Source organism: Sturnira hondurensis, unplaced genomic scaffold (genome assembly GCF_014824575.4).
Source record: "Sturnira hondurensis isolate 20B ecotype Veracruz unplaced genomic scaffold, ASM1482457v3 Scaffold0018337, whole genome shotgun sequence".
In the NCBI taxonomy this organism is placed as follows: Eukaryota; Metazoa; Chordata; class Mammalia; order Chiroptera; family Phyllostomidae; genus Sturnira; species Sturnira hondurensis.
The window spans coordinates 1,113,357-1,135,760 of NW_028090968.1; the positions used below are offsets into that span (position 1 = coordinate 1,113,357).

The 22,404-nt window shown below is 42.6% G+C and overlaps 1 protein-coding gene and 1 pseudogene across 1 annotated transcript in view; one reads left to right on the plus strand and one right to left on the minus strand.

Moving 5' to 3' along the window:
• Positions 1 to 22,404, plus strand: part of CPPED1 (calcineurin like phosphoesterase domain containing 1) — a 128,051-nt gene that overhangs the window by 36,213 nt on the left and 69,434 nt on the right. The gene's annotated exons all lie outside the window — the stretch shown is intronic.
• On the minus strand, positions 14,602 to 17,683 carry LOC119002942 (RNA-binding protein FUS-like; annotated as a pseudogene).

Below are 22,404 nucleotides of genomic sequence, written 5' to 3' on the forward strand. Positions count from 1 at the left end.
ACCGGCATGTGTTGGGACTGCTCCAACTGGTGGACGTTTCTGTTGTGTCCTGTGTTCTGAGGTGACAAGTGCTGCGCGGCCCCAGGCTGCACCTGCACTTTCTGCACCTGTGGGGCTGTTAAGAAAGTGGCTGAAAAGTCAGATGGCTTACATTCAAATCCTGGATCCCTGTTTCCTAGCTTTTCACCTTGGAAAGTTATTACATCTTTTCGTAGCTGAGTTTTCTTACCTGTAAAATGCAGATAATAATGGTACCTACTTCGTAGGTCCCTCATAAAACTTAAAAATATGCTTAGAACACTGTCTGGCATTTAATACCATCCAATAACTACAATGATTTCTACTAGTTGTCTTTTAATAGCTTTTTGAGATATAATTCTTATACAGGGCTGGGCAAAAGTAGTTTGTAACAGTTGCAAGTACACAAAACAATGTTTATTCTTGTATTATTTATTAATTATTGTATTATTCTCCATACATACAAGTGTAAACCTAATTTTGCTCCAACCTGTATAAATTCATCCAGTTTAAGTATACAATTCAGCCCTGGCTGATTTGGCTCAGTGAATTAAGCGCCAGCCTATAAACCAAAGGGTTGCCAGTTCCATCCCTGTCAGGGCACATGCCTGGGTTTGGGGGCCGTGTCCTCAGCTGGGGCACATGCAAGAGGCGACTGATGTATGTTTCTCTCACACGTCACATTTCTCTCCCTCTCTTTCTCCCTCCATTCCCTTCTCTAAAAATAAAAAAATAAAATCTTTTTTAAAAGTAAAAGGTATACAATTCAGTGGTTTTTAGTATAGTTAGAGTTGTGCAATCACCATGATCAATTTTAGAACATTTTTATCAACCCAAAAAGAAGCCTTATACCCATTAGCAGGCACTCCCCATTTCCCCTGACCCTGCTCCTTATCTCCAGCCCCATGCACCCACTAATCTACTTTTTGTCTTTATGGATTATCTTTTCTGGATGTTTCACATAAGTGAAATCGTACAATATGTGGTCCTTTGAGCTGCTTCTTTCACTGAGCATCATGTTTTTGAGGTTCATTCATATTTAGCGTTTATCAGTGTTTTGTGTTTTCTTATATCTGAATAATATTCCAGTTTATTTTTCATCGTTATTCTGTGAGATAAAGTGTTAGGAATAGATTGAATCAGTGGTAATTGAAAGCGTAAATTACACTTTAGTCTTAACATATGGTACAACTAGTGTATTTTAATCTTTTTATTCCGTTACTAAATAGTATCTCCAGAGACCCAACAGATCAGATTTACTCTCCTCTTTGTATTACCCTCCTTAGTCCTTCCAAAAGTAAAAATAAATGGGAGGGTGTTTGGAATGTATTGGGTTGGCCAAAAGTTCATTTAATGTTTTCTCTACAATGGCTGTGGTAGTGCTTAGTTGTTTTTGACTTCGTTTGAAACAATTTTGTTAGATTGTATTGTGTCAGCCGTCATATCAGTGTGCATTAAAAAAAAAAAACGTACCAAGACTGGTGATTGTTTGTGTAGCCATTTTAATATCGAAGATGGAAGAAGATATGTAACATTTTCAGCATATTATATTTTGTTATTTCAAGAAAAGTAAAAACACAACTGACATGCAAAAAAAAAGATTTGTGCAGTGTATGGAAAAGGTACTGTGACTGATTGAACATGTCAAAAGTGCTTTGCAAAGTTTCTTGGTACTACTGACATTCTGGCCAAATAATTATTTGCTGTGGGGCTGTCTTACCCATTGGAAGATGTTTAGCAGCACCCCTGGCCTCTACTCACTAGAAGCCAATAGTGGGAGATAGCTGACATGCTCAGAATATCCAAATCAATAAAGTTATTGGTGAAAATGAAAAATGTGTCTTTTAGTTTACAGAAAAACAATTGGGCTGGACTTTTTGGCCAGCCCATAGAAATGAAAGACCCAGGGCACGAAGCAGAGGGGAGGGCTCCGGAGCGGCTCATCTCCCTGCCTTGGGGCAAACCCCAGTTTGCCATCACAGACAGCTGAGTGACTTTGGGGGCGGGGGGCGCGGTTAAGACTCTACTTCATTTTTCACAGTTTTAAGTAAAGATATTTTGTCTGAAAGTGAAACCCAAACTTTTGGCAGATAAACAGCAAGTTTACTAAGTTAAGTTGAGTTGCCAATATCCTTAGCCTTCTTTTATTTATAGTAGTCGGTCTGAGAAACACTTTTCTCTGATTCCTTCCTCATCATTAGATAACCCTAAGTGGCCACTAGAAACTGAGCAGAGCCTGTTACTATAACAAATAGTACTCGTGGTACCGTAGAGTCACCAAGGCAGCTGTACTGTGATGAAATGACAGTGTTTTTATCCCCTTTTCTGGATGAGCAGACTGTCAGGTCTGACAACTTGCCCAGCACCACCCACTGGTGATGGGACGCTGTGGCTGAGCCTGGCTCGGTAACTCAGAAGAGGACTCCTTTTACTGTGGGCTCCTCAGAGAGTACAGCCCTGCTTGGGTGAATCCTTTTATCTGCTGCCCTCCGATGGGCCAAGGCTGCATAAAATCTAGGAAAAGAGGGTGCTGAAGGGGGAGGACAAGGTTCCCTGCTAGAATTTGATGATAACTAGCCCCAGGTGTGCTCTTGGATCTAAACCTATAAAATACAAAATGATCTGTCTCGGCATCTATGTAAGGGCGAAGCCATATGTTTGTAAGTGGAGACAGGTGCTGCTAGTTGCAGTCTAGGCCATCCTGCCAGCCCTGGGCCACTTCAGCATTATCAGGTTAAGTTAATAGGATGATATTGGCATGGGAATTGCTTCTCTTTGTTTAATAGACGAGGGCAGCAGTACTCAAAGATGTCACATTATAAAATTTCACTTATCAGTAAATTAAAAATGGTCCTCAGAGCCCCACATTTGGCACAGGCTATAGGAGATTCACAGCAGTTCTGAACAGAAGACAGCTTTGTTTTTCTCAGGGAGTGGGCGTGCTGACAGCCCACTCCAGGACCATTGTAAGGGTGAAGAATAGACTATATCGTTATAGCAGCTTCTAGACCCACTAAGGATGAATGTGACTATCTTGTCCAAAATCTTGGCATCACCATCTTAAACTGTTTGTTCATTCTGAGACATGTAAAATTTAACATTCAATTATTTAGAAAAGACAAAACTTGCAGTGAACATTTATCCTTCTTGACCTCCCAGTATCTTTGAACTCTGCTTCACCTCCCATATGTGTCTTGGAAGGAGGCAGAAAGTACCTGTGCTGATTGAAGCTAGATATCCTAATGTTCTTTCCAGCTTCCCTTGCACCTAGGACTCAGGCATGTGGCTATGCAGACCCACCTTAAACAGATTTTGACTCTTTGGCTATTGACACAGAGGAGGCAAGATTTGACCTCGTGGAACTGAGAGCCACATCCACTTCCCAGAGGTTGCAGTGGGCAGAGTCCCAGCATTATTGGCATCCAACATCTCCATCAGCAGTGTCAGTGGGAAGGCAGAAGGTGGGAGTGGTCAGAGCTTGGCCAGTGTTTCTCCCTGGAAGCATTTTTGCATGTGATTTGAGGTGCTGCTTCTGCCCTCTTAGCCTCAAAACCTGTTTTTCCAGCTTTCTTTAAGACTCACAGCTACCTGATATCCTTATATAAATTGCTTCTTAAAATAGCCAGAGTCAGTTGTTTGCAACAAAGAACCTGAATGATGGAAGCTTCCACAATCACTTCTTCTAGTTGCTTCCCAAATGACTACTCTAGGGCCAGATTTTGCTCTGTGCTTCTCCCTAGGTACGTCTTCCTGGTTGTTCCACTCACTCCTTCGTTTCATTATGTGAACACCAAATTCACTCTTTCTTGGAGCTGCCTTTTGGTTTGATGGTGTATTATTATTGTTCTCTCAATCATAAGACTGTGAACTTTCTGGAATCATTCTTGAGCCATTTTTCCTCCCCCTCACCCCTTGCCCAGTTCTGTCTACCCTTCCTGTAGCCTTGACTCCCCTCTGCCCTATTAGCCCTAGACTCTCATGCCGGGACTTTTACAGCTGCCACCTGTTTGAGCTTTCTACCTACAGGTGGCCCCTTGTCACATTGTCCCTTCCATTGTCCACCTGATCCATCTTCACCGTGTTATGTGCCTGGTTTATCATCCCTGTGGTGGTGGTATTACAAAATGGCCGTAGTGCTGTATTCCTCCCTGTGTTTCCAGCCTGCAGCATAACTTTGCAGCTCTTCCCATTGGGAGGTAGAGTGTGTCTTCGTGTGTCTTCTTCCACTTTGCAGTTACAAAGGGGCAGTATGAGGTGGTAATTAAGAGCACAGGCCATAGCATCTGTCTTTTTTTTAGGGGTTCAAGCCCCAGCCCCATCCTGTCATGGCCATGTAACTTTCAATTACTCTATATAAGGAGGTTAATAATGGCACCTACTTCAGAGGCTTGTTGTGGGGAGGAGGCAAGGTAATGAACGTTAAAAGGCTGGCGCAAAATAAGCATTGAATCACTGGTGGCTGAACCACCTCCCTCTCCATCACCTCCATCTGTGTTGTTGCTGTTGTCATTGTCATCATTGTCATCATCATCACTACATTTTCCTTTGTGATTCAACACCATTTTATCCATGAAAACTTCCCAAAAGAACTAGTTTTTAGTGATGCCTTTTTCTTGTAAACTCAGCCGTCCATCAGCTTCATTCATGTGGTGCTGAGCTTGGGCTGTCATTTGTCTTATGTACAGTCTAGTTAAAGAGTCTGGGTTTTGGGGTCAAAACATGTGACTAATTAACCTTGTGACTTTGTTCTAGTTGCTTAACTTCTTTGAGCCCAAGGAGCTACAAAACATGGAAAATAATAGCTTTTTCAATAGATACTGGACGGATTAACTGAAATATGGACTGGAAATCATTTTGCATGATATCTGGGACCTCATAGGCACTTAGTAATTGTAATAATTTTTAGTGACGTTGCTTCTTAGATTCCCTCCCAGCTTGTGAACCTCTTTAAGACATGTTCTCTGCCACTTATCCATTAGTATTCCAGAACCTACACAGTATGTGACCCAACAGTAGGTGCTCAAAGCATAGGTGCTCATATAAGCTCTTCAGAGACAGGCAGACCCAAGTTTAAAACTGTCATTTAGGAGCTGTTTGACCCTGGGCAAGGCCCTCAACCACACTGAGTACCTGCTTCCTAATCTGGAAGCTGGGGGGTGGGGGAGTAAAAATCTCCTGGGGATGTTTGGTGAGTTAAACAGGACCATAAATTACAGGGCCTGTGACAGACCTTGATGGTGGCTGTAACAGAGTAACGGCCTGGCTTGCTTTTGTCCATCGTGTCTGATACCATGTGGGACCATTAGTAGTACTATGTCTCTTTTCCTGTAGGAAGCAGGTATGTGAAGAAGAGAGAAGGGCTTTTTTCCCCCTTCCTTTGACTTTCCAGCTTTTATTCAAAATATTCCAAAAGCTTTCACAGAAAATCAGAAACAGCCACGAGCCCTATGAAGAGAAGTGGATGTTTGATGACGTGATTTGTCTAAATGACTGGTTCCTCTTCTGCCTTTCATTGCCATATATTTTGCTCTGTTTCACAGCAGCCTTAGCTATCTTCCAAATTTATTTGGAAATATGGTCTTTTCAGCCAAATACTCTGACACACCATCCTCTCCTGTAGTTAATTACACAGGGTTTGAAGCTGGCATCATCCGACAGCCTGCCAGGACTTGTAATCTTGTTTTAAAAGGTTGCCATTAGGGCTGCTTTGGCGGATCACCCTGAAGGAACGGACCCTGCCGTAGGTGCAGTGTTGTTCACTCGTGACCCTGCCGCCCAGACTTCCGTGGGCGGTGTCCGTGCTCACGGTTAGAGGCTCTGCCTGTAAAATACCAGGTGCTCAAAGGGAGACCAGTGGAGGCATTCAATCATGTGGGGCTTTCTTTTTTTAAAGGTTTTTATTTTTGAATTCAAATCATATTTTATTGAGGTATAATTGACATAACATTATATCAGTTTCTGCTGTACAGTAATGATTCAGTACTCATACTGCTGTGGAATGGTCAGCACAGTAAGTGTAGTTAACATGTATTACCACATAGTTACAGATTTTCTTCTTGCGATGAGAACTTTTAAGGTCTTTCATGCAGTGAAAGGTCAATATGCAGTACAGTGTTATTAACTATAGTCACCCTGCTGTATGTTACATCCCCCTGGATTTATGTTTTTATTTATTTTCAAGTGAACTGGAGTCCTTTTGTACAGTTCCGATTGGCAAACCCTGTGGGTGGACTGCACTGTGTGGAGCTCTCGGCATCTCGGTGACGTTCGTAGTTACATTTTGGAGCTCTGTGTCAATCAGGGTTAGGGTGGCCGGCCAGCCTTGTTTGCTGGGGACTGTCCTGGTTTCAGCATCAAAAATTCTTGCATCCTGGGAAACCTCTGAGTTCGGGCAGCGAAGATGGTTGATCACTCTCTACATGCTGTAAAAGGCTTCTCCTGTGCCCAGGCTGGAGTTTGTGAAGACAAACATTTTTCAGGGCATTGTAGCTGAAAATGTTAGAAGTGAGACATGAAATGTGGTCGATACATACATTTAATATGTATCGACCACCACGTGAGGAAATAATCCATTGGGAATATATTTGGAGAGCATCATAGTCAAGGTATGTAATTTTGATCTCAGGGGTTAAAGATGTAACGTAAACTTCCCTAAATACTCTCCAGTCACTGATTTTTGTCTGATTTATTATTCTGCTGGTTTGCTTGCCTGGCATTTCTTGAGAGAATCACTAACTGTTGTTAAATAAATATGTCTCTGCTGCTACATCCCCTGGAGCGGTTTATGTAGAACTGCCCACGTGAGAGGCAGCTCTCCCCCATTTCAGCCCCGGCGTTTGCCCTGCGACTTCCCGTGTGTGGCTTATTTAAAACCACAGCTGTGTTCACAGCCTCAGGTGCTATGGACAGCATGCTTTCCCAGTCACCCACCCCGTGGACATCCCGTTGCACCTGTTCCTGGAGCTTTGTGGCCGAACCAACTTCTACTTCTCTGAGGCACCTTGCAGAGCTGCCCAGGGCAAATTTCATATATGCCACTTAACCTGATTTCACGTCACACTGTCCCAAACAACTTCCAGATGTGTTGGGCATGTCTAGCTGTTTTCATATGACGAAGCAACAGAGTGAATTAATTTTATTAAATGGATGTAAGCTTTGTCAAAAATAGCTGTTGCAAAAATGATCTAACATCACAGCTAGTAGATACATAAAGATATGTATTGAAATATATGTAGGAAGGTCACCCTCAGAATTTTATTGATTAATCCATGGGGTTCACTGTGACAGTAGTCATGAAAGTGATGCAATTCTAGTGCCAAAAGACACCCATCAGAGACTTTTGACCCCATTTTGCCATCTGACACCCTAGAGATGGAGAGCTATTCTTCATCTTGAATATGTTTTGAATATGCCACCTGCCCTGCAACTTCCCATGAGCAGAAGGTTACAGTGAGTCTCACCCCACCTTTTCCTGCTGGAGTTTAATATTTTCTTGAAGTTGGTCCACTATAAGATAAAAGAAAAAGCTGGTTTTCTTTCTCTTGGCCTCTTTCCCTCAGAGGGAGAGAAGTTCCTGTGAAAATTGGATTTTTATAAATAGAATGTGGCAGAGGATGTTAGAGGGTCTCTGCAGCTTAGCCTTTTATAAAGCGAAGAATGAACTGGGCTGCGCACTCGTCCCACAGCTTGTTGAATGAGATTTGTGTGGATCAGGTATAGAACTTGTGCCCTCCACAGTGTATTGAACATGACTGCTGGCAGTGCGTGTGTGGGAACACAGGAGGGGCGTGGCCCGTGTACGTGGGCACGCATGTGCACCACAGCAGATCCCCAACCAAGAAGCAGTTTGCTGCTCATCAGAATTGCCTGGAACTTAGAGGGATTCATCTGGTTTTGGTTTGACTTGAAAACATCCTGTCAAATGATAAAGAGACAAAGCTTGTTTTAAAACCAGTATTTATCACAGTCATACCCCAGTACTCGTCAGCTTCAGAACTCATCAAACCCTGTACTTGTCACATTTTGACAAGAAAAAAAAGTTTCAGCACTGAGTACTTGCTTGGGACTCATTGCACTTGCTAGAACTTGTGTGAGTCACACTGCCACCGTACAAGAAAAAATGCCTCATCATTCAGTACTTGTCGATTTCAGCACTCGTCAAAATTTCCTGATGAATTGACAACAGGTTCCCAGGTACCACTGTATTTCATTTGTCATCAGACAGACTCTGAAACCTTGAATGGGTGGGTTCAAAGCCACAATGCCCCTGAGTGTAGCACTCTGGCATTGAGATGCAGTGTGAGGACCAGATATGTCTGTTTTCTTCTGCCTGATAAAGTTGTGTCTCACAAAGACATAAAGAATTGGAGCCTAAAAGTACCGGCAGCCATAAACGAGAGCTGTTAGAGAACCCCAGTGAGGTCCCACGTGTTGTAGTGAAATGACCATGATAAACTTTTCAGTAACCCAGAGCCTTATTCTTGGCCATTCTGGGTAATTCTTGTTTTGGTTCTGTATGATCTACACTGGAGGAATAGCAGTATTAGCTCTTTTCCTGGATCAGGGACTAAATAGGGTCGCATTTCCCAAAGGCTACACTTACAGGAGTAACTAAAACCGAGGAGGGGAGACTCCCACAAGGAGCATGATCCAGATAAAGAAAAAAGCACAGGCTCTTTATGGGAAACAGGATGTGTGTTCAAATTGGCCAATGCATTTGGGGCTGAAGAGTGAGGTAGACTGGGGAGATCTTGGAGAAGGGGGGATTTATGAGAATCTGGAAGAAAGGTGATTCTATTATAAGAAAAAGAAGCCCACTTGAACTAGTTTAAGAAAAAAAGGTGGCTGGGGTAGAGGGGGGTTGGGAGTCAGGAGGGTTTCATAGAATCCAGGGGCAGGAATGTAATGAGAACTAAGGAAGGAGGGGAGGTGTGGGGACAGATGGAGAGGCAGCTGTGACTGGCCTCCTTAGCCTCTGCTTCATTGAGGACCAGCTTTCTTGGTTTTGGTGCACATAGAGGATAATCTGTGTTCTGCTTTCACGTTAGAACATGTGATTGGCTCAGTTGGAGTCTGATAGCTCCAGAGAACAATCATCCATTGCCAGGAGCTATGTTCATGCTATACAAACTCCTGGTGCTCATCGCCATAAATGTGTGCAGTTGGGGAGCAGTAATGGACTGGTACCCTCTACTAGAAGGTATTTGCTGAAATTAGCCTAGAGGACAGAAGGCATTTCATTTTGTTGCCTGAGAGTCTTTGGATGCAAGCAACGGAAAGCAAGTGGCCAATTTAGGAGGAACATAAAGTAAATTAATTGAAAGGAAAGGAGGTGGTTCACAGGATTGAAGGCAAAACTGAGAAATGTGCATCTGGAAAGCGGAGGGACCCAACGAGCTCTGGGGAGCTGGAAAGCAGAGCTTAATGGAAGGTCTTCCCACAGCACTGCTGTCCAGTGCATCAGGTTCTGCCACTTTTCATCTTGTGTCACTCTACTCAAGAGTCAGTTCCACATCAGGATTACAACTAAAATATAGAACAGTCAACCTGGGTAACCATCTGAAGACCAGCTGAACAGTAGTTATATTTCCGTATAACCAAAGATATACAACAGAAGCCACCCTCAGATGGCTAGGAAGGGTGGAAACCTGAAACAGGCTAGCCCCATACCCACATGCAACAGTTGAGAATCAGGGATATCTGAGCTGTAGAGGTACCACCTGAGGAGCAAGAGGTCTCAGTCCTGCACTGGGCTCCCCCAGCCTGGAGTACCAGTGCCAGAATAAGGAGCCCACATAACACCTAGCTGTGAAAATCAGCAGGGGTTCCATCTGCCTGTGTGAGACAGAAGGCTGTGGGGAAACTCAAGTACCCTCTTAAAGGGACAGCACACATGTGCTCACTTGCAGGCACTCAACTTGGGATCTGGCAGAGGGACAGCACCAGACCCCTACAGGAAGAGATGGAGTTGTGTGGCTTTGGGGCTAGGGCTGGAGGGACAGCCTCTAATATCCCTGTGTGGAGTCCTCCTATCAAACAGCCCACAGGTGCCATCTTCCCTGTGTTAAGCACTCCCTCCATGTGGCATCAGCCTGGTGAGCTATACTGTCTCTGCCCTGGAGACTCCCTGAAGCCCCACCCTACCCAGCTGGCTCAAGGCCAGACAGAGGCTCTATAAATAGCAACCAGCCTGAGTTCACACTGTACCACAGTCTTTCAAAGAAAATCTCTCACAATTTTATTTTATTTTCATTTAAGTACAAAAGTGTTTTTAATTAAGTAATAGTACAACTGTTCACAAGTATGGCAAAAAAATTGTAATGATGGCAGGGAAACACCTGAAGTTTGTAAAGAACCATCATAAACCACATCATTCTATCTTTAGCTTCCCATTATTATAGCATACAGTGACAATCTTTATAAACAAAATGTGTTGCTTAATATTTATAATCAAATATACTAACATTTATAAACAAATATAATAAAATGTGACTAATATTCTCTGAAAAGAATTTGAATGATACAGAAGAACGGAAGATTTTAATTCTTCTTTCAAGAGTAAAATTTATTTAATCTTCCTATATTTAATGTTGTTATGTTGTTAGTATCTTTTTATCCCCCATTTTTTTGCTTTATTTTTAAAATTATTTTACTGTTATTCAAGTACAGTTGTCTGCATTTACTCCCTACTACTCCCCACCAATCCAGCCATCCCCCCTCCCTACCCTGATTCCACCCCCCTTGGTTTTGTCCATGTGTCCCTTATAGTTGTTCCTAAAAACCCTTTCCCTGCTTTCCCCCCATTATCCTCTCCCACCTCCCCTCTGGTTACTGTCAGTTTGTTCTTAATTTCAATGTCTCTGATTATATTTTGATCTCTTGGTTTGTTTTATTGATTAGGTTCCACTTAGAGGTGAGATCATATGATATTTGTCTGTCACTGCCTGGCTTATTTCACTTATCATAATGTTTTCCAGTTCCATCCATGCTGTCACAAAGGGTAGGAGCTCCCTCTTTCTTTCTGCTGTGTAGTATTCCATTGTGAAATGTACCACAGTTTTTTGATTAAAAAATCTCTCACAATTTTAGTCAAGCAAAGGGGTTCCTAGAGATGCACAGAGAGAAGCTGATTAGTGTGGTTTTAGGGCAAAGGCCATCATCTCGCATGGATGACAGAAACCACCTTCTTTACGTTCAGTGCTCCCCCCATTAGATTGGTGAGTCACACTAGCTGCACCCTAATGACTTTCTGAGACCCTGTCCCATTGCAAAGGTCCACAGGCCCCAGGCAGGTGGCAGCTGGCCATAGTGTATCCCAAGACTTTGGCTGAGCAGTCTCAGACCCAATACTGGTATCGAATTTGAATCTATATTAACCTGGTGAACATCACTTGCCACCTGATGACTCATGCAACTCACATACTGTCCAAGGTTCTTTCTATGGCTGAGCCTAATGGGCAGCCAGCAAGTGGTAGAGGGTCTTGGGGTGCCTTTGGGTCTTTTAGCAACCTGTCCCAGACCCAGAACTGGTAGCAGCTGGCTTCGGTTCACAGCTCGGCCCCTCTAGTGTGCACTGAGGGCCACCACAGGCGGCTACCAATCATGGATCTCTTTGTAGCTCCTAACAGGTAGCCTAGGGCCCATTAGAGGCAGCATCTGGTATTGACCTGCACCAGAATCCCTCTCAGCCCAGTGGCAGTGAGAGAACATACCTCAACATAATAAAAGCCCCATATGACAAACCCACATCTAACATAACTCAACAGGGAAAAGCTAAAAGTGTTTTCCTTAAGATCAGGAACAAGACAGGGATGTTCACTTTCACTAGTATTATTTAATATAGTATTGGAAGTCCTAGCCATAGCAATCAGACAAGGACGAGAGATGAAAGGTACCTAAATTGGAAAGAAAGAGGTAAAACTGTCGTATTTGTAGGTGACATGATAGTGTATATAGAGAACCTCATATATTCAACCAAACAACTATTAGAAGTAAATCATTTCAGTAGAGTAGCAATATATAAAATAAATATTCAGACTTCTGTTGTATTTTTATATATCAATAATGAAGTATTAGAAAGAAGTTAAGAAAACAACTTCATTTACAATTCCATCAAAAAAAAACCCAAAACAAAACAAAACTCCGACAACCCAGGAATAAATTTAACCAAGGAGGTAAAAGACCTGTACTCAGAAAATTATAAGATTTAAAGAAAGAAACTGATGAAGAAACAAATATGGAAGCATATACCATTAACATTGGTAGGAAAAATTAACATTGTTAAAATGACTATACTACCCAAAGTTATCTGTAGATTCAGTTCAATCCCTGTCAACATACCAATGGTAGTTTCACAGAACAATAACAAATAATCTAATATATATATGGAACCACAAAAGACCCTGGATAGCCACAGCAATCTTAAGAAAGAGGAACAAAGTTGGAGGTATCATTCTACCTGATATCAAACTATACTATAATGCTATAGTAATGAAAACAGCATGCTACTACTGGTATAAAAACAGACAGATAGATCAGTGGAACAGAGTAGACAGCCCAGAAATGAACCTGTGTCTTTATGGTCAATTAATATTTGACAAAGGAGACAAAAACATATAATGGGGTAAAAAGAGTTTCTTCAATAAATGATGTTGGGAAGATTGTACAGATATGTGCACAAAAGTAACATTAGACCATTTTCTTATACCATCCACAGGGATAAATTCAAAATGGATTAAAGACTAAATGTAAGACTCAAAACCATAAAAATCCTGGAAGAAAACATAGGCAGTGAAGTCTCAGACATTTCTCATAGCAGTATTTTTTTTCTGATATGTCTGGTCAGGCAAGGGAAATAAAAGAAAAAAACAAGCGAATGGAACCACATCAAATAAAGTTTTTTCACAGCAAAGGAAACCATCAACAAAACAAAAAGCCACCTAGTCTTTGGGATGGGAGAAGATACTTGCCAATGATACATTTGATGAGGGTTAATATCCAAAATTTATCAAGAACTCATGCAATTCAACATCTCCCAAAACAAACAATCCAGTTAAAAATCGGAAAAGGACCTAAATAGACGATTCTCCAAAGAGGAACATACAGATGGCCCATAGACATACAAATAGATACTCAGCATCGCCCATCATCAGAGAAATGCAAATTAAAACCACAGTGAGATACTACCTCACACCTGTCATAATGGCTATCATCAATAAATCAACAAGTAGCAAGTGTTGGTGAGAATGTGGAGAAAAGGGAACCGTCATGTACTGTTGGTGGGAATGCAGATTGGTGCAGCCACTGTGGAAACATAATGGAGCTTTCCCAAAGAATTAAAAATGGAACTGCCTTATGTCTCAGCAATTCCACTTCTGAATATGTATCTAAAGAAACCCGAAACACTAATTGACAAGATATAATTTCTGTGTTCATTGCAGTATTATTTACCATAGCTGAGATATGGAAGCAGCCCACATGTCCACCAGTAGGAGAGTGGATAAAGAAGTGGTGGCACATACACACGATGGAATATTCCTCAGCCATAAAAAAGGGATGAAGTCTTACCGTCTCTGACAGTCTGGATGGACTCAGAGGTAGAGGGTACTGTGCTAAGTGAAATAGATTGAGAAGGACGAAGACCATGTGATTTCACATATATGTAGAATCTAAAGAACAAAATAAGTGAACAAACAAAATGGAAAACAGACTCGTGGATGGAAAGAACAAACCAGGGATGTCAGAGGGGAAGTGGGTTGGGGGATTGGGTGAAAAAACTAAAGAGATTAAGAAGTGCAAATTGGCAGTTACAAATAGACATGGAGACATAAAATACAGCATAGGAAATATAGTCAATAATATTATAATCACTGTGCATGGTACCAGCTGGGTACTTATCAGGAGGGTCACTTTGTAAATTAATATTAATGTAATTATCCAAACATTATGTTGTATACCTGAAACATATCAAATAATACTGGTTACCAACAGTAATTGAAAAAAAAATTTCCAGGAAAAGGGAGGTTGATTGTCCTAGATCACGTACATGCCCACACCTTGGCCAGGAAGAGCATGTCATCTTAAAAGGACAGTCCCAGTAGAGACTGTGAACAGCTGGGGAGGGGTAGTTCAAATGCTGGTGCAGCTGGCAGAAAAAGGAGAAATGACTACATTACGGATCGACAGGTTCTGCCACAGAGCCGTGTGAAACGATGTAGAGGCAGGAAGGCTGCGAGGGTAGTCAGAAGTTGGGTATAATTTCTGAAAGCACTTCATTTTCAGCCTGTGTATTAGTCTGCTTATGATGCTGTAACAAGTTACCATAGATTGGGTGGCTTAAACAAAAATGTGTGTCTCACATTTGTAAAGGCTGGAAGTCCAAGATAAAAGTGCCAGCACATCCAGTACCTGATGAGAGCCCTTATCCTGGTTTGCAGGCAGCTGCCTTCTTTTATCCCCTCATAGTGGAGCTTAGAGAAGAAACAAGTTCTCTTGGGTCTGTTTTTAAAAGGGCACTAACAATCCCATCGAAGAGTGTTCCATCCCTATGATCTAATCACCCCCAAGGACCTGTACTACTTTTTATTTTTTTAACTAAAACAATGGTTTTTAATGGGAACCAGAGGTATGCTTATAATGACATAGTCTGACACAAAAACCCCGTGGGTGATCAGGAGTTAGAAGGCAAAATAATGAGGATAACACTGGGTACAGAAGAAAAGCTGTTCCAGAACCAAGATGGCCTCCCTGCGACCCTGTCTGTGGTCAGCCCGGGAATCCATCTTACCTGGGCCAAAGTCACCTCTGTCCCCACCACCCTGGCTGCCTTGGAAGCCCCTAGAGTTCCCGCCTTGACCTTGGTAGCCATGCCGACCACACCTTCTCTGCCACTACAATGATCGTCTCCATAGCTGTCCCCCATATGAGAGCCTCCCAGTCCGACTCCTGGGCCATCTGGTTTAGGGGTCTTGCACTGGTTGCATTCATTCCTCTAAGAGAAGTTCATGTTCTCACATGTAGGATTAGAACACTTCCAGTCCCCAGCTGGCTGCTGTTCTCCGCTGGAGAATCCTCCCGAACCATGCCAACACTGCCACCACCTCCATAGTCTCCATGGCCCATGGCTCCTCTTTGACCTTGGCCTTTGTGACTGTTGCCACCACCCCAGTTGGAGTCATTCAGTAGCAAATGAGTTACCTCCACCACCCACTCTGTTATCTTGCTCAGTAGCAAATGAGACCTTGATAGGATTTGCAGAAAATTCTTTACTATCGAAGCAGTCACTAGCTGCTTTAGCAGAAGGTGGGTCATCAAATGATACTGTTGCCTCTCCCTTCAGCTTGCCCATTTTCCTCACTGTATAGATTAATCACAGGCTGTCCTGTTTTCTTAATAATACCAATCTGTTTGAAGTAATCAGCCACAGACTCAATTGTAACCTCTCACCTAGGCCTTTCATGAAGATGGTGTCTGAATTATCCTGTTCAGAGTCATGATGTAATTCTCGGTCCTGAGGGCCACCAAATTTAAAGAAGCTACCACAGTCACTTCCATCCATGCTGCTTCTACTTCCATGGCCACCTTCACAACCTCTGGGTTCACAGACACTGCTCCTGCGGCTGTAACCACCATGACCTCCCCAGCTTCATTCCCCACAGTCCTGCTGGCCTCCCCTGTAGCTACCGCCACCAGTACCACTCTGTTCCTGATTGCCATACTGATGTCACCACCACTGCCACTCATGGGAACTGGTCTTGGCCACAGTTGCCTCCATCACCCCCTCTGCCACCTCCACTGGTACTGCTGTACTGGTTCTGCTGTCCACAGCCCTGAGGAGGATTACAGAAGCTTTGCTGCTGTCCACCACAGTCACAGTACTGACCACAGCCCCCATTCGGGCTGTCCATAGTTGGCTCTGAAAACTCTACTGTAACCTTCTGAGGTGCTGCTAGGAGCTGGCTGCTGCTGGTAGCCAGGTTAGGACTGCAGCCTATAAGATGACTGAGAACCCTGGCCGCTACCATAGCCACCAGCTGAGCCATATCCCCAAGGAGCTGAATTAGTGTCATAGTCTGTGTTCCGGGTCTATAAGAACCATAGATGCTCAGGCCATAGCTTGAAGTGTCGACTGACTGGCTGTAACCGCCATAACCCTGCTGTCATAGGGCTGATTGCTCTGCTGGGAATAACCATGCCCAGGCTGGGTGGGGCAGGCCCCCTAGCTTTGGGTTACCTGTTGGGTGCAGTCCTTTGAGGCCACGTTGGTGTACGCACACACAGCCCGGCACACCACAAGATTCCAGCACAGCAGAGCACCTACACCTCAAGGATTGAGACCCACACCGCTTAACACCACCAGATTGGGGGTTAGGATTTCAACATGGGAATTGGGGGTAGGGACATAAACGTTCAGTCTGTAATGTGTTAAGAAAATTCAGTCATTTTTAAAGGAAATATTTTTGGTGGTTGATATAGAAATAGGATAGTAAAGAAAATGTTAACATAAACCCACACTACTGAATTTATGATGGTGCAGACTAATTGAATTTGCTTTAACTTTGTTTTGATGTCCATCTTTAGCTTGTAAATCTGAAAGGCAAGAGAGTTTGGAGTTGGTATTGACACACGTACAGAATATGTATAAACGTATATATTTTTCATACCACTATATACAGTCTTTCTCTTTATTCATTTTTTTTAATCTACCAGGATAGCCCTCAAGTAACTGATTTTTCAGAGTTTAATGAATTTCAACTACTCAAAACTGACAAACTGATTTATCCCCATCAATCCAAAGACAACCATGGTTGAACAGGAGGCAGTAAGGGAGAATGAGATGGGAGCTGTCCAGATTAAATAAATCTCCCCTATTTGTGTGGTAGAGTAACAGATAACTTGGGCATTTCTTATCCAGTGTGGCAGCTCATTAAAACGCAAACAGTGATTCAGGTACACATTGATGTTTTAAACTAACATCAAGTAGGAATTTTAATATCCAAAGGATGTTTCTTATCAAACTTCATTTATAACCTGTGTTCTTTAGTACATTCTCTGAAAGAAAATATGAGCCCTTTTATTTATAAAATAGTACGTAAACCTCTGCCCTATTTGTGTTGTTTGATTTTGTAAGCTTGAACTAGTTTGTTATGAGAAACCTTTATCTTCAAGGCAAACTTGTGTTTATCTACTTGTTACTTTAGGCTATATTGGGACACACTTGGAGCTGAGGTCAGACGAGAGTGGGTTTTTTCTATTGGCTTGGTGACTCTAGGAAGTTTTCTTATTATTTCCAACTTAGTTTATTTTTGAGTTGCCTACCATAGGCATTTCTCATACATTTTATCATTAAGTCTTTAAAACCTTAATAAGGATTAGGTGTTAAGCTACATATGTTTAAAGTTTTAAATGTTTCAGCATTTAAAAAAACTGAGACACATAAAGAACACCAAAAATGGTTTAAAGATTAGTAAAATGAGTACATGCCAGCTTCAGAAACACAACGCTGACGATCCTGTTGAAGCCTCTAGTGCCCCACTTTCAGTTAGGCATCCAGGGCGTGGGACAGAACGTCCGGACGGGGCCTGGATGTTTTACTCCTTTCGGGCACTGAGGAGTTTGGAGATGGTGTTCCTGGGACCCACGCTCTTCTAGCTTTGTGCTCCGTCATCTTTAGGGCGTGCCCTGTTTCCGTGCTCACAAATGGCGGCTGGAGCTGCAGCCTGACTTCTGAGTTCCATGACAGAGGAAAGGCCCGTGCCTTGACTTCTGTTTCAGGGACCAGAATTTTTGTGCTGGAAGATGTCGTTATTAGCAAAGACCATTTTTGCTGTCATCAAAATGTAGGTTCTGGATATTACTGGTCAAGACGGAGGCGTAGGTAAACATGGCTCGCCTCCTCGCACAACCATGGAAAAATTACATTTAAACCACAGGAAAAATGTCCCTCAGAACCATCAGAAAATTGAGCTGTATGGAAGTCCGACAACTAAGGAATTAAAGAAACCACATTTATCCACATGGGTAGAAGGGACGGAGGATCCCCACACCAGACCACCCAGCCCAGGGTTTTAGTGCCAGGGAGATGAGTCTCCATAACCTGTGGGGGTTTGGGTTAGCAGAAGAAACTACAGGATTCTCAGGCTTCTCTTCCTAAAGGGTCTTGCAGTGTACATGGACTTACTCAGACTCACTCCCTCTGAACTCCAGCACTGGAGAACCTTGAAGGGCCCCAGTGGCATACAGGGAGGAACTGAAGTATCTGACATCAAGGACAGAGTGGGGGTACAGCTTCCCAGAGAGAACTGTAGGCAACAGCCATTGTACCTTTTCTAAGCTGTGTCACACACAGAGCCACAGTGTGGTGGCACCATATCTGAATCTCCATCAACCTGGCTTACATGGTAAGCCCTGCTCTGCTGATTACCTAAGGGTCCTCCCCATCCAACTTACAGGCCCACCCACGACAGTAACAGTGGCTTTTCCATACGAAGGGCTGGGCTAGGCGCAGGCTTCAGACCTTCCTAAATCTGCTCAAAGAAGCAGGAGCTGAGCCCAGCCCCCATACCTCTCACTGAGTGGCCTTGTTAACAAAAATCAAGACTCATCTACACAAGGAGGTAGTGCTCAGCCCACACAAAGGGTGCACTTTGAGTACCCAGCTTGAGAGATAGGGGAGGCTGTGCCACTGGACCCTATAGGACACCTGCTACATTAGACCATGCTAGCAAGACACAGGGTCAAAGCAGTTTTACCTAGTATATAGAAAAACAAACAGGGATGCTGCCAAAATGAGGAGACAAAGAAACATTGCCAAAATGAAAGAATAGATCAAAACTTCAGAAAAAGAACTAAAAGTGGAGATGAGCAATCTATCAGATGCAGAATTCAAAACACTGATTATAAGGATGCTCAAGGAGCTTAGTGAGGACCTCAACAGCATAAAAAAGACCCAGTCAGAAATGAAAGAGGCAGTAATTGAAATAAAGAACAATATATGGGAAACAGTAGTAGAATGGATGAAGCTGAGAATCAAATCAATGAATTGGAACATAAAGAAGCAAAACCAACCAATCAGAACAAGAAGAGAAATGAATTTAAAAAATTGAGGATAGTGTAAGGAGCCTCTGGGACAACTTCAAATGTTCCGATATTTGCATCATAGGGGTGCCAGAAGGACAAGAAAAAATAGCAAGAAATTGGAAACCTATTTGAAAAAATAATAAAACTTCCCTACTTTGGTGAAGGAAATAGACATGCAAGTCCAGACGGCACAGAGAATCCCAAACAAGATGGCTGTAAAGAACCACACCAAGACACACCATAATTAAAAGGCCAAAAGTTAAAGATAAAGAAAGACTCTTAAAAGCAATAAGAGAAAAGAAGTTAGCTACCTACAGGGGAGTTCCCATAAGACTGTCAGCTGATTTCTCTAAAGAAACTTTGCAGACTAGAAAGGACTGACAAGAAATATTCAAAGTCATGAAAAGCAGAGTCCTACAGCCAAGATTATTCTACCCAGTGAAGATATCATTTAGAGTCGAAGGGCAGATTAAGAGCTTCCCAGACACAAGGTAAAGCTAAAAGAGTTCGTCATCACGAAGCAATTATATGAAATGTTAAAGGGACTCACTTAAGAAAAAGAAGATCATAACTCTGAGCATTAAACTAGCAATAAATACATAACTAAGGAAAGAAACAGAATCATAGATATGGAGAAAACATTGGGATGGTGGCCAGTGAGGATGGAGGTTCTGGTGGGATGGGGGAAAAGGCAAAGGGGTTAAGAAGTACAAACTGGTAGGTACAGAATAGGCAGTAGGATGTTAAGTGCAGGTATAGGGACAGGAATTGCCAAAGAACTCATATGCTGACCCGTGGACTTGAATAAAGGAAGAGGGTGTCACTGGAGTGGGGGCTGCTGGATGGAGGGGGCAAAGGGGTAAAAATCAGGACAGCTGTAACAGCATAATCAATAAAGGAAGTGTAGGTTCTGCCAGGAAAGAAAACAAGAAAGTTATTAGGTAGTCAGCTAGCAGCTTCTCCCTGACAACTAGACACTATCCTAAATTAAGATTTTTTAAGTTGCATCTCCATTTTTTCTAAGTGTGTTATATATCCCTTAGAAATATATAAGCATACTTCACATGTTTTTAAACTTCATGTGAATGGTATCATATCTTATGTATGTTTTCTACAACTTGCTTTTTTTCTTCACCGAGCTATATGTCAGAGTCATCTACATACCTATGCAGCATTCTTTTCACTGTTGGAGAGTATTCCAGCATGTGACATATTATAGTTTACTTATCCAGTATGTTGTTGTTAGACGTACAGGATGTTTTGGGGTTTTTGCTACTATATCCACCCTCTTTTATTCCAACAATCAATTGATTGATATTTCTCCTTTTGGGAGGGTGTTATTTTCTTGTGTCTGTACATTTCCGGTAATTTTTTGGTTGGATTTCAGACATAGTGAACTTTACCTGGTTGGATGCTAGATTTTTTTCCTCTATCTCTAAAAATTTTTGAGCCATTCTAGGACAGTTATTTGGAAACAGCTAATTCTTTCAGTCTTGCTGTTAACATTTGTTAGGTGGGACCAGAGCAGAGTTTGGTTTGGGGCTAATTTTGCCCCACTGCTGAAGCAGTTCCCTTGAGTTTTCTGCTCAGTGGTGTTCCTCTCTTGACAGGTGGGCATAGGAATTTTCCCGCCCCCATGTGAGCGCTGCAGACTGTTCCCGCTCATGTTTTCAAGTGTTTCTTTCCTTGACCTGGTGTAGTTTCCTCACACGTGTTGGTCAGTTCTTACTATAGGCTGAAGAGGGGGACACTCAGAAGACATCTGGAGTTCTCTGTCCATGAAGCTCTGTCCTCTCTCGTTCTCTGTCCTCAAACTCTTGACGCCTTGGTATCTGGACTCCTCATTTCATGTTCTTAACTCAGGAAGACCTTTAATCTCTGTCTGGGTCTTCCCTCCCTGCAGCATGAGCTGGAAATTCTCCCTGCAGTATGTGGGCAGTGTAGGGCTCTCCCCACATGTTTCCTGTCTGTTATTGTTACAGACTGCTGTGACCGCCTGTTCAGGGTCTTGAGGGCCATTGGTTTGTATAGTTTGTTCAGTTTTTCAGTTGTTCCAGACAGAAGGGTAAATTCAGTGTGTGTTCCTCCTCCACTGGAAGCAGAAGTTAGTCATCATTGTGGTTTTGATTTCCCTTTTTGTAGTTACCAGAGGTTTCGCCTCTTTTCACATGTCGAGTCATCTGACCTCAGGGATGACACCTGCTCTGAATTGTCTGTTCATCTTGGCCTGTTTTTTCCATTGAGATATGGATGCCTTTTTCTAGGAACTTGGAATACTTCTTTACGTGTTTTATGGATCATTGTTTGTCAGCTTATATTGGTTGTTGCTAAGTTTTTGTTGATTGAACTATCCTTTCATTTTATTTTTATTTATTTTTTAAGTACAGTTTTCTGTCTTTTACTCCCATCCCAGCCCACCCCCCTGTGCTCCCCACCTCCCTCCCATTTCCACCCCCCTTAGTTGTTCTCCATGTGTCCTTTATACTAGTTCCTCCAAATCCCTCCCCATTTCCCCCTGAAATTCCCTCCCCTCTCCCCTCTGGTCGCTGTCCCCCTGTTCTCTATTTCAGTGTCTTTGGCCATATTTTGCTTGCTTGTTTGTTTTGTTGTTTAAGTTCCTGTTAAAGGTGAGATCATATGGTATTTGTCTTTCACCGCCTGGCTTATTTCAATCACCATAATCCTTTCCAGTTCCATCCATGCTATTGAAAAGGGTAGGAGCTCCTTCTTTCTTACTACTGCATAGAGTTCCATTGTGTATATGTACCATAATTTTTTGATCCATTCATTTGCTGATGGACACCTAGGTTGCTTCCAACTCTTGGCTATCGTAAATTGTGCCACTATGAACATCGGGGTGCATAGGTTCTCTTGGATTGGTGTTTTAGGGTTCTTAGGATATAATCCCAGCAGAGGAATTGCTGGGTCAAAACGCAGGTCCATTTTTAGTTTTCTTACAAAATTCCATACTGTTTTCTATAATGGTTGTACCAGTCTGCAATCCCACCAACAGTGAACTAGGGTCCCCTTTTCCCTACAACCTCTCCAACATTTGTTGTTTGTTGCTTTGTTTATGATAGCTATTCTGACTGGTGTTAAGTGGTATCTCATTGTGGTTTTAATTTCCATCTCTCTGATAGCTAGCGATATTGAGCATCTTTTCATGTGTCTCTGGATCCTCTGTATGTTCTCTTTGGAGGAGTGTCTGTTCAAGTCCTTTTCTCATTTTTTAATTGGGTTAGTTGTCTTCTTAGAGTGAAGTCATGTGAGTTCTTTGTATATTTTGGAGATTAAACCTTTGTCTGAGGT